This window comes from Rosa rugosa, chromosome 1 (assembly GCF_958449725.1).
Source record: "Rosa rugosa chromosome 1, drRosRugo1.1, whole genome shotgun sequence".
NCBI lineage: Eukaryota > Viridiplantae > Streptophyta > Magnoliopsida > Rosales > Rosaceae > Rosa > Rosa rugosa.
Genome location: NC_084820.1, coordinates 7,394,693 through 7,407,562, shown reverse-complemented (window position 1 = coordinate 7,407,562; position 12,870 = coordinate 7,394,693).

Here is a 12,870-nt window from a genome sequence, read left to right as displayed (position 1 = left end):
CACTGGACGGGGAGGCAATGAATTGGTTCTTCGAATGTCCGCCAGGATCCATCGACTCGTTCAACGCACTGTCACATACCTTCCTCTCCCGGTTCATCTTACTGTCCGCCGGACATCATAACACGAGTCAGCTGTTCAGCGTCAAACAGGGAGAGAATGAGTCACTCAAGGCATTCGTCACAAGGTGGCGAGCGGCGGCATCTCAGTGCCGCGATCTGGACAAATCGATGGCATCGGCAGCCTTCAAGCAAGGACTCCTCAAAGGGCCGTTCCTCTATCACCTCAACTACAATCATCCAAATGCGGCGTATGACCATATCATGAGTGAGGCGGTCATTCACGCCCAGGCGGAATTCATTACATATGGAGAAGTCCCACCGCCACCGGTAACGCCAGCAAAGGCCACACAGCCTACCTCCATTCATGAAACCGTTAATAAGGCACCCGCCGCATCACCAACTGACAAAAAGAGGGAATGGCCATAGGGCCACTACCAGAACAAGCGGCAGAAGGATCAATACCACAAGGGAAACCGCCCGACCCAGGAAGATAACCGCAACAGACAAACGGAGTCTTCTCAACGGTATGCAGTGTTCACGGTCCTCACAACCTCGTACGAGGAAATATACAATCAGTGCAATGATCAGATCCCGCCACCTCCTCCAGCAAAATACCCAAAGACGGGCAAACCCAAAAACACCGGCAGATGGTGCAAATACCACGAGGACAGCGGCCACAATACCAACAGCTGCAACGCACTCAAGACGGCAATTGAGACCTTGTACCGTGAAGGCAAGATGGAACAGTTCAAGGTGCGCCAACCGCCACCAGTGATCGCCAACGTAGAGACGTTGGGCCGCATCAACACAATCGACGGCGGTGCTCCAATCACGGGCTTGTCTCACAGAGCCAGGAAGCGTTACGCACGCGTTAATCACCCAAAGGAAGTCTGCAATATCCGTTACGAGAGATCCGCCAAGGTCCCAAAGGTTGGTTGGGAACCTATCACATTCTCTGAGGAGGAAGAGCGCGGGGTGCACCTACCCCATGATGACCCCTTCTTGGTCGACGCCATTCTTGGTAGGTTCTCAGTGGGGAGAATATTGGTAGATAGCGGGTCCGCTGTCAACGTCATCTTCAGCGGTTGCTACAGCCATCTCAAGCGGAATAACAAGTTGCTCCAGGATCATGAGCCACTGCTCAGCTTCTCTGGTGACGTCACACAGCCGCTTGGTTCTGACTACATGCGGTTGACTATTGGCGCTAGTCCGTGTATGGCAGAGATACATACAGAATTTATAATCGTTGATTGTCTCAGCTCATATAATGCCATCCTCGGACGACCGGCGCTCAACAAGCTTAAGTGCATTATCGCCGAGTACATGCTTCTCCTGAAGTTCCCCACACCTAACGGCACTGGCAGTGTGAGGGGAAGCCAGCAGTTGGCACGCGAGTGTTATTCAACGACTATGGCACGGTCAACACGCCGCCATGATGTCCTAACGGTAGGAAACCAGGCACCGCCACCAAATATCTTCGAGGACCCTAGGGATGAGGAGAAGAAGTATGTAAGGAAGGAGCCGGTCAACCCGGACACATCCTTGAAGGTTGTCTGTATCTCGGACGAGCACCCTGAGCGGACGGTCCGTATAGGCGCCCAACTAGATCCAGAAGTAGAGGCAGAACTCATTCAATTCCTACGTCATAACGCCTCCGTCTTTGCATGGTCCTACGCGGACATGCCAGGTATCTCCCCTGAGATTATCACTCATAAACTGACCATCAAACCCTCTTTTTATCCCATCAAGCAGAAGCGGAGGGCCTTCGATGAAGAAAAATACCAGGCAATCGGAGAAGAGGTCGCCAAACTCCAAGACATTGGATTCATCCGCCAAGTCATCTATCCCCAGTGGATCTCAAATTTGGTGATGGTCAAAAAGCCCAGCGGCAAGTGGCGGATGTGTGTTGACTTCAAAAACCTCAACAAGGCATGCCCAAAGGATAGTTTCCCGCTACCCCGTATCGATCAGCTGGTCGATTCCACCGCCGGACATGAGCTCCTCAGCATGATGGACGCTTTCTCCGGATACAATCAGATCAAAATGCACCCCAGCGACCAGGAATGCACAACCTTCACCACCGACAAAGGCCTCTACTGCTACAATGTCATGCCTTTCGGTCTGAAGAACGCCGGTGCCACTTACCAGCGGTTGATAAACGCCATGTTCGCGGAGCATCTGGGAAAAATCATCGAGGTCTACGTGGACGACATGCTAGTTAAGAGCATAAAGGCCGGCGGACATGTGGCAAACCTCAGGATCATAGTAACCATTCTCTTGGCCTATGGTATGCGCCTCAACCCGGAAAAATGTTTCTTTGCAGTCACCGCTAGCAAATTCCTGGGATACATTGTCAGCGAGCGGGGCATTGAGGCTAACCCAGACAAGGTCCAGGCCATCCTTGACTTGGCGGACCCAGAGTACAAGGTGCACGTCCAATGCCTCCAGGGCAAGTTAACCGCCCTTTCTCGATTCATCTCTCGACTCACTGACAAGTGTGCCCCATTCTTCAAACTCCTCAAAACAACGCACAAGAAGGTCATCGACTGGAATCCGGAATGTCAGGCGGCGTTCCAGGGCCTGAAGGAATATCTGGCGGCAGTCCCTCTCCTCTCTGTCCCTGTCCAAGGAGAAACCCTATTCATATATCTAGCGGTATCTGCATCAGCGGTAAGTTGCGCAATTGTCCGAAGGGAAGGCCAAGATGAGCTCCCGGTTTTCTACGCCGGCAGAGGCATGAACGGAGCGGAGACAAGGTATCCTCCCTTGGAACAACTGGCCCTTGCACTTATCATTGCCGCCAGGCGCCTCCGCCAGTACTTCCAGGCCCACACGATCCATGTGTTAACAAATCAACCGCTGAGACAAGTGATGCAGAACCCTGAACACTCGGGGCGCCTCAGCAAGTGGGCCATCGAGCTCAGCGAGTTCGACATAGAATACAAACCAAGAACCGCCATGAAGGGCCAGGCAGTGCCGGACTTCATCGCTGAACTCACCGAACGTCAACCTGAACCCGGTGTAGAGATGGTACCCGGAGCGGAAGTGGTGACCGTCGGGGAGGCAAGTCCCCTCCAGTCGGATTGGAACCTACATATGGACGGATCGGCCAGCGGCGCCGGAGTCATCCTAACAGGACCAGGGGGACTGAACGCGGAGTACGCGTTGAAATTCAACTTCAAAGCTTCAAACAATGTGGCGGAGTACGAGGCACTGATCGCCGGCCTACTCCTCGCCATTGACTCAGGGGCTGACAGTGTCAACATATTCAGCGACTCTCAGTTAGTCGTTAACCAGGTCAACGACAGCTTCCAGGCAAAGGACCAGCAGCTGGCCGCATACTTGGGATATGTCGAAACGTTGCTCAAAAAGTTCAACTTTCACACCATCACACAAATTCCCTGGGAAAAGAACGCCAAGGCTGATTCCCTGGCAAGACTGGCAACCGCCCAGCCACATCAAGGTCCAGCGGACACAAAGGTGGAATGCCTTGACAAGCCAAGCATCACGAAAACCCTAGCGGAGATCTTCAACATTGAAATCAACCCCAGCTGGATGGACGAGATCACTGCATACAAGCGCAGCGGCACACTACCAGAGGATAAGGTCAGGGCACGCCAAATTCAGTGGAGAGCAACCCGCTACAATATCCAGAATGGCAAGCTTTACCGCCAGGGGTTCACTCACCCCAACCTCCGCTGTTTAACCCCGGAGGAAGGAAAGCTCGTGCTGGCAGGAATCCACGGCGGGGAGTGCGGAAACCACTCGGGCGCCAGGTCCCTGGCCAATCGTACAATGCGACAGGGCTACTTTTGGCCTACGCTTGGTGAGGACGCCCGGCAGGTGTCAAGATCTTGCCACAAATGCCAGCAGTTCGCCGATCTCCCACGTGCACCGGCGGAACCACTTTCAGTCATCATCGGTCCATGGGTCCACTCTACATGGGGCCTCGACTTGATGGGAAAATTCCCAACCGCCAAAGGACAGTTCAAGTACATCATTGTCGCTATCGACTACAACAGCAAGTGGATAGAAGCAGAGCCACTAACGGCCATCACTACCGCCAAAGTCATTCACTTCCTCTGGAAAAACATTTACTGCCGCTATGGTGTCCCACACACAATCATTACAGACAACGGCACACAGTTCAACAATGAGGAACTCATTTCATTCACCGCCAATCTGGGCACCAAGATGAGCTTTGCCTCTGTCGCCCACCCCCAAACCAACGGCCAGGTCGAAGCGGCAAACAAGATAATCAAGAAGCTGCTAAAAAAGAAACTCGACACTGCCAAGGGCCTGTGGGCGGAAAAGCTTCCAGAAGTGCTATGGGCCATCAGAACGACTCCATCCTCCGCCACTGGTGAAACCCCCTTTTGTATGACGTTCGGAACTGAGGCCGTTCTGCCTGTCGAGGTGGCTCAACCCACCGCTCGGGTCGAATGCTACCACCCAGAGACCAACGGCGATGGCATCAACCTGGATTTGGACCTCCTAGAGGAAAAACGACACAAGGCCCATTTGCAAAACCTGCAAAACAAACAACGAGTTTCGCGTTTCTACAACGCCAGAGTCAAGGCCCGCAACCTCCAACTGGGGGACTGGGTAATGAAGGAAGTCATTCCAGCACCAACAAAACTCCGCCCAACTTGGGAAGGTCCATATAAAATAGTAGAAGTTGTTAGCCCAGGCACCTTCTACTTAATGGACAAGGATGGAGTCACTACGACCCACCCTTGGAATACCGAACACCTTCGGTATTACTACAAATAGTCATGTCGCTACCCAGGAGCATCTTGACTTAGCTAAATTTTTGTTCAATATTTAGCTAAGGGAAGCTACCCAACGGGTACATCCCCACTTTTGTTAACACTGACCAGTCAGTTATCAATGAAACGAGGAATTATTCAAACCATTGTTACCAAGTCTAGCACTGAGGGCAGCTGGCAACGCCGGCAATGGTCAGCGGACCTCGTCCGCTACGTTGTGCACTTGGACCAATCTTAATTCCTTTAATTTTTCATTGATTGCAAAAGAACATCCTAAGTCAAAACTCTAGCGGTATAGACATGTCATCACACAACGTCAAAAATTCCATATTTCATATATTCAGGGCTGGGACTCCCCACCCAAAAATTGTTCATTACATTCAAAAAAAAAAAAACAACAAAAGTACATATATTTTCAGCCTCAGCGGCTACACAGTCAAAACAGGGCACGTCCGGCATGTCAGGGGTTGGCCTCGGCGTCGCCTACTTCAGCCTGCGACGGCTGTTCACAACTTGCTTGGTCAGTCCCTCGAGCGGTAGGACTTGGCGTCTCAATGGTCCCATCCGCCGGAGTCTGATACCCACTGCCTGAGCTGCCACCTCCTGCTGGGGGACTGGGTACTGGCGGGGGTCTCTTCGTCGGCGCTGCATTTTTTGCTTGCGGCACCTTGGGCAGGGACGCCTTGGCCCAATCAATGGCACCCTTCGCTCGCAACATCTCGACATTCGCCAGGGCGCCGGCCTTCGCGCTTCATTCAGCGCGTTTTTGTATTCCGCCGACTGCTTGAAATTCTCCACAGCGGCGGCGGCGGCTCGGCTTCCATCATCCCTTAGCCGGGTCAACTCACCCTCCAGTCTCTTCACTTCCCCTTGCCTGGCGGCAGACTCCCGCTGCAGGATGTCAATTTTCTTCTCCTTGGCGGTCACACGCTCTTGCAGCAAGGCCTTGTCTTGCTCCAGCTGGGAGACTTGATCATTTCGTTCTATGTCCCGTTGGATGGCGACGTCTAGCTTGCCTCGAGCGTCCGCCGCGTCACAGTCTGCCTTCATCAGGCGTCGCTCCACGTCTGCCAGCCTGTCCTTGGCCTCCGCCAGCTCCCTCTCAAGCCTCTTAACCTCCTCCCGGAGCTGTCCCTCAATCCGGGGTTGCTTGGAGGCCGCCAAGAACATTTCGTTCAGCCCGACCGCCAGGTGCCCAAAGGCTGAGCTAAAGGGCGACCGCTCGATCGCCGTTGGCCGCGTCATCCCTGCCAGGCCGCCAAACCCCAACCGCTCGCACAAGTGATATAGGAACTCCCTCTCACTGTCGGTCATGAACTCGGTGAAGGCAGCGAAGGAGTCCAGATCGCTCACGGGCATCTCCCTCTCGGCCGTCACAGGGGCCTTCGACGGGCCTTGTCGGCTCTTCTTTTGCCTGTGGACCTCGAGGGTCTCGTCATCATCCTCCTCCCCGCCTGAGTCACACTGGCGCCGCTTCCGCAGAATCCCCCGTGCATCTCCAGTGGGCGCAGTCCTGGACCCCATCGGCGGTTGTCTCCCCACCGCAGTCGCGGCAGCCCCCGCCGGCGCCAGAACTCTTTCTTTCTGCGGCCCACGTCGAGTGCCAACCGCTCTTTCCTTCTGCGGCACGGTAGAGGATCCCTTTTTTCCCCCGCCCGCATTCCCATCCCCCTGCACGCTGGGCAGACCGTCGGCCCCTAGGTGCGAGTGGTGCGGCATGGGCAGCGTCACCGCAACCTCGGATGCGCTCACCTCCAGCGTCTCCGGGTTCACAACTGTCCTCTGGGCCGCCTCGCCTGAAGCATACATTGTCTCCAGGAAGTTGTCTATCTCCGCGCGATCCATGGCTTTGTCAAAGGCGTCACGGCTCGCTTTGTTGCCTGGCGGAGTCTCTGAGAACATGCAAACACTTGTCAGCTTTAACCAAGTTATCAAAAGATACAATGTGGCGGAGGCCTCTTACCAATGGCGCGCGTTAGCTGCTGATCGACCAACAGCTCCCAGCCGGTGAGGAGACGGAAGTCCAGCAAATTGCGGTTCTTCCAACAACCTTTGATACGCGCAACCCGGCACTCTTCCTCCCGCGTCAGATTGTAGCGCAGGCCCGCTGTAAAACAACAGAGTGTCAGTCAAACGATTGCAACATGTATACCATAAACCGCCAGCTATGTTCAGCGGAGATCGACGGACAACCTCGGATTGGCTGAAACTCCGACTTAATCCTAAATGTCGGCTCCCCCTGGTTGGACTCCGCTTGATACTCCCACCCCGTCGTTGCCACGCAAAACGTCCCCCGCCAGTAGGACATCGAATCCCTCAAATTCTCTATCAGCTTGGGCGCTCCCTGCCGGCGGCTCAAATTTACTTGCCCCCTACACCCTTGGCGATTAATGTACACCAGTTCGTAGAAGTGCAAAACCTCCGCCACCGTCGGCCCCTCGCACCCGGATAGCCGCCACAAGGAGTTCATCGCCAGCATCAACCGCCACATGTTGGGACAGATCTGCCCAAAAGCGACGCCGAACTCACACACCAAGATCTGAAGGTTGGGCACTAGCGGCAACGTCACTCCTTGGCGGAATATTGCCTCGTGAACGGCGGCGAACCCCGCTGGAAGAATTGAGGCCTTTTCGTCCGCAGTCGGTTGGCGCAGCTTCACCACTCCCGGCAGCCGGTATGTCCGTTTCATCCGGTTGACCACGGCGGCAGTCATCCGCCCTCCCGCCTCATCGACGGGGGTCCCATCCGGGAGCACCCACGCCGACTCTGTTTCCTCCCCCGTCAAGTTTCCCCCGTCAGCAGAACCACTGGCGGCACTATTACTTGCTAGCCGCTCCTCACTCCTCTCCCGCGCAGCAGCTTCCTCACCCGCCCTAGAACTCTCCGGACGCGACGTACGGCCCATGACAACTTCCCAGGGTATGGTTTGCAGCGGCTCGATGTCTAACGGCTCTGGCAGTGAGGTTCCTGCACGGGCAGACGGACGCAACGAGTCAATAAAAACCCTATCCGCCGCACTGATTGACACGTCAGACCCGGAGTCCTCACTGCTCGAGATCTCTACGACGTTGGCCATCCCAAAAACCCTAAAACCCAAATCAGTTAGCCCACAGAAGGATCTAACCTATCCCTATATCAGCCATAGCAAAGCACCACGAACAGCTACCCAGAAAATACCAAAACATGAACAAACCCCCCCCCCCCCCCCCAACCCAGATTCAACCATCTAGCAAAACCCTAACTGTCAACTCTCTGTCAAAACATCGTAACCTACCTAAAATCTCATCTTACACCCTCGACGAGCATCAAGAAACCCAGTTCACACACCAATCCCAGACACAAATACCAAACCCACAATTCGACAACAACACAAAACCGAAGAGAAGGATAACCAGAACACTAACCTGTCGTTAACTCGCCGGCGTACTGATGCTCGCTATGCCCCGACGACGGAAATTTTCGTCTCTTCGACCACGAGAACTCCACCAACTCACGGCACTCTCTCTGCAAATCTCGGCTGGGCAGAGCTTGAAGACGACAAACAGTTCGAATGGATTTTCTGATCTCCCTTCTCAATACGTTCCCCCCCTTTTATGTCAACATCAGCGGCTTTTGGGCCGATCGCTAGAAAACGACATCACACCCCAGCCGTCCACGTGTCCCCTGTCCGCACTAACCCTCCGGGTTAACCGAGGCGTCACCTCGGTTACGAAATCCATCATTACTCGCATTAATGACGAGAAGACGGCCGGACTGAGGAGACGCGTCTCCACACGCTAACCCTCTAGTTACTTGCCACGTGTCAAGGCGTATCACGAAAGCAATCCAGGGTACACCCCTCTCCAAGTGAGTCTCCGCTGAGCGAAACCCCGCCAGCGGAACTTCTCACTTGTCCTCTCCAAGTGAGTCTCCGCTGAGCGAAACCCCGCCAGCGGAACTTCTCACTTGTCCTCTCCAAGTGAGTCTCCGCTGAGCGAAACCCCGCCAGCGGAACTTCTCACTTATCCTCTCCTAGTGACGTTCTCCGCTGGGCGGAACCCCGCCAGCAGAACTTTTCACTAGCTGTTATTTACGAAGTCTCCTAAAAGCGACACTTCTCCCTTGTCATCATACAAACGGGACACCTTCCGCTACGCACCTCTAGCGGAAACCTCTTTTATCTGACAAATCGCGTACTTTATTCAGCGCGGTACCGCTCAATAAATTAACGCCAAGCACGTCCACTGGACGCTGTTTACTGCTATGAACCAGCGGGGGGACTCCCGCCAGCGGCGGATCCCGAGGCCATGCCTCATTCTGACAAATGACCGCCACGCGTCATTACAGTCAGATTGTCCCTACGGGACACTGGGACTAGTCAACAGTCTACGACGACCCTGATCAGGTACGTTGACCCCCGTCACTCGGGTCCTAAAGATTGGGTTCGCTACCCAACACCCTCTGCTCCGTGCAGCTCCCCCTCACCAAACAAATTTCGCGACCATCCGGAGGTCCATCTTAGCCGGGGAGTGGGGGACTCCCTGGGGGGCCTAGCAGGGGCCCACCCGAAAGGGTATAAAGCGTTTGCTCAGTAATATCCATGGTTGACAACGCACTGACGCTAATTATGCTTTTGCAAAAGTCTAGCGGAAGAAAACGCTTCACACCGCCGATCAACTCCCCAACCAAGATTGCCCTCCTTGACTGGGGACTTGGGGGACTTGTACCTACATGTACGTTGCAAAGCATAATTAGCTATAATCAGACACACTCATCGTACCGCCAGAGGTACCAACTATCATCAAAGGAGTAACCCACAGATAGGCAGCCAGGCGGGCCACGGCCGGAGCACAAGAGTTCCCCAGGATCACCGCTGACGCGCCGCCACACACTCTGCCAAGACGGCATCAGAAGCTACTGAAACTGGGAACTGAAGCACATCAGTCCCACATCGAAAACAAGGAGAAGATCAGACCTCTCCTCACCTATAAAAGGTCCTCTCTTCTCCCTTCATTAAATTACGCATTAACTCTCATTTATTACTGTGCTGCCTATATATATATCAACTGACTTAGGCATCGGAGAAGTGATGACCGCCCAACGCGGTCTCCTTCTGACGCCTTGTCTTTCATTTGGCAGCTAGCAGGAATCACCAAGCATACAGAGTAGCGGTCCGCCCGCCGGACCCGCGTTAAACGAAGGTTTGGCTACCGCCAGACTTCGAGCATTAACAACAAGCATTACTGTTAGATTGAATTTTAAAAAAAAATCAATCATTTTACAATTCAGACAATATTTTGTGTTGTGAACATGGTAAAATTAAAATTAGACCAAAATATATGTAAGAACTCTGTATCGTAAGGAGGTTCTCCACTTGATAATCAACTAATCAAGGTTTTTCATTCGATAAAAGTTGTCCGAATATGATATTTGCATCTTTGACCACTCAATTACAATAACCACAATAAGTGTTGTCATAAGTCATAATTGCAGTTCAACTAGGTGTAATTTATTATTTTGACAATATTTGTTACATGATTTTGAACAATGTTACATGTCAAGAAAGGATGTGTTGTTAACATGGTAAATTTTATTTTTAAAAATGACACATGTCGATATTTAATTGAGTAACCTGTTGACCAGTTCAATAGGTTTCCACTATACTAATTTATTAAAAGTAAAAATAAAAAATAAAAAATAAAGATATGACATACATCAAGGTACTCTAAACGACCCCCACTGAAATATTGCCTTTTCATGTATTCATTTATTCAAATCATCACAGAATGCAGTAACATTATTCATGTAATCATTTATCTCAAATCATCACATTACATTCTGCTTATACTGTGATGAGGATAAGAGAGTTTAAAAGAAGAAGAAGAATGAATGTAGTGAACAACAAAAAATGCTCTGGAGAAAGAACAACACTGAATATGACCCCGAATCAGTCTCGACTTCCATTCTTGTTTCTTCATCGATACAGTCTGGGTTGCAGAATTTCAAGATTGATTTCTGTCATGACTTTCAAGATTGAAATTACTTTACGGATTTAAATGATATTGAACTTTCCGAAACGTATTTATTAATTGAATTTATGAATTTCTTTTATTTCGAACATGATTTCTTACTTAAGATTTTCCGAGTATGATTGGGAACCGTACTCATGCCTTTATTGCGATTATTGTTTATTGCAAGATTTTGGGGAAGCCTTACTGATATCAGTTTTCGTATGTTTTCTTCTGCACCGTACATGAGTTGTTATATTTTAGTTGCCAGCTAGATTCAAGCTTCTCCTCGCGATAATTCGTGGGTGGCAGTCGAGTCTTGAAAAGGTCCTCCTCACTTACTTTATGGTGATTTCTTCTTCCCTCATACTCTATTTTACTACTTTTCAGTTTTTCTTACTTTGCTGTTTGTGACTAGCAGGGCTAGTCGGTTTTCATGAACTAACTTTTATTCGAAATATTTTCTTAAAACTTGCATGCATTGGTTTTAAAATGTATACTGTGGGAAAATGATAAGTTCTCGATTTTTCCTTTTATTTCGATTATTTATTTTTGTCTGCTCACGCTAACCTTTTTCAATTAGTTTCCCCTGGGCCCTTCGGTTTCAAATGCTCAGTCTACAAATTAGCTGGTTTGACATAGTAGGAGTCGGGGCATAGCATCAACTGCTGTTGTAATTTATCTTGTAGGATACTTATTTAATCTACGTGTATCTTGATTTCACTTTCCTTTTTTATTTTTTTTATTGCTCTGATAACTTGTTGGACAAATGTTTTAAAGTTTGAGAGTTATATTTGTGTATTTGGAACATGTTAAATTTTAGATGTTCAGTTGGCTATTGTGAAGTTTGTCGTGATTTGGGGAGCAGGGTGGCTCCAGGAGTTGAGGATGATGTTTGATATTAGAAGTGTAAATATTTTTTCTATAGGTTTTGGATAGTCCATTCTTAGGGGTGACTTTGCCAAATTTTCGGTAGAGTTATTCCTAAGGTGGGCCCGCAGGGCCACCTCGGATTTCAAAATTAAATCTGGGGCGAGTCCTGTCAGTTATTTACTTAAAGGCAAATTCAGAAACTCAAGTTTCAAAGTATGAATGAGAGTGCAGAATATAAAAATGGGAGTGTAGATTTCACTATCTAAAAAATATATATATATAAAACTTGACAAGTAATAAGCACTAACCTGAAATTTACGGTGGCACTATAAACACATATGTCTGTCTATCAATTAATCAATATGTCTACTTACATTTAATTAAGGAAAAAATTCAGTTTAACCCCTTGAACTTTAGGGCTAAAATCAGTATGATATTTAAACTTTTCTTTTTAATCACCTTTGTTTTTGTACTCTCATAGAACATCACCAAAGTCCAAAATTTAAATTCGGGTTCCAAAAAAAGATGTCACTTGCTGAGTTGGAGCCGACATGGGGCCCACACTTCAGATTTTTAAACCCTGAAGGAGGGCAGAATTGACATTTCTCATTTGATATAATTTTTTATTTTTTCTCTATACTCTCTCTCTCTCTCTGTTCCTCTTCTTTTTCTCTATATCGGCGACCACTCTAATGACGTCGAAACCCCTTCTACCACCTCTACTCTCAAACCCCTATAAAAACCCTCCTCCTCCGCCAAGCCCAAGAGGAGTCAGAAACAAGCCCCCAAGTTCTTCAGCTTCGCTGACTACGAAGAAAATGCCACGCCGTCTCGCTCCTCGTCCTCCTCCTCGATCGGATCGGACCAAACCTTCAGAATTCTGAAATGGACATACTCTTCACTCAGATCCAAGCAGACCTCCACTCCAACGACACCCTCCGCCAATCCTGCGCCCTCCTCCAAGCCATGCAGCAGTCCGCCGGCGACGAAATCTTGTGGAAGAACTAGCGGCGGAACGCTGAGTGGCGCAGCGAGAAGTGATGGAGGAAGGAGAGAGAGTACGTGTCACACCCCGAATTTTGAATAATAAATTCAAATCCGAAACATGAATAATTACAATTACAAAATCCAAATCTCGAAACTTCAAGTTCATTATTACAATCCACTCTCACAAGCAATATT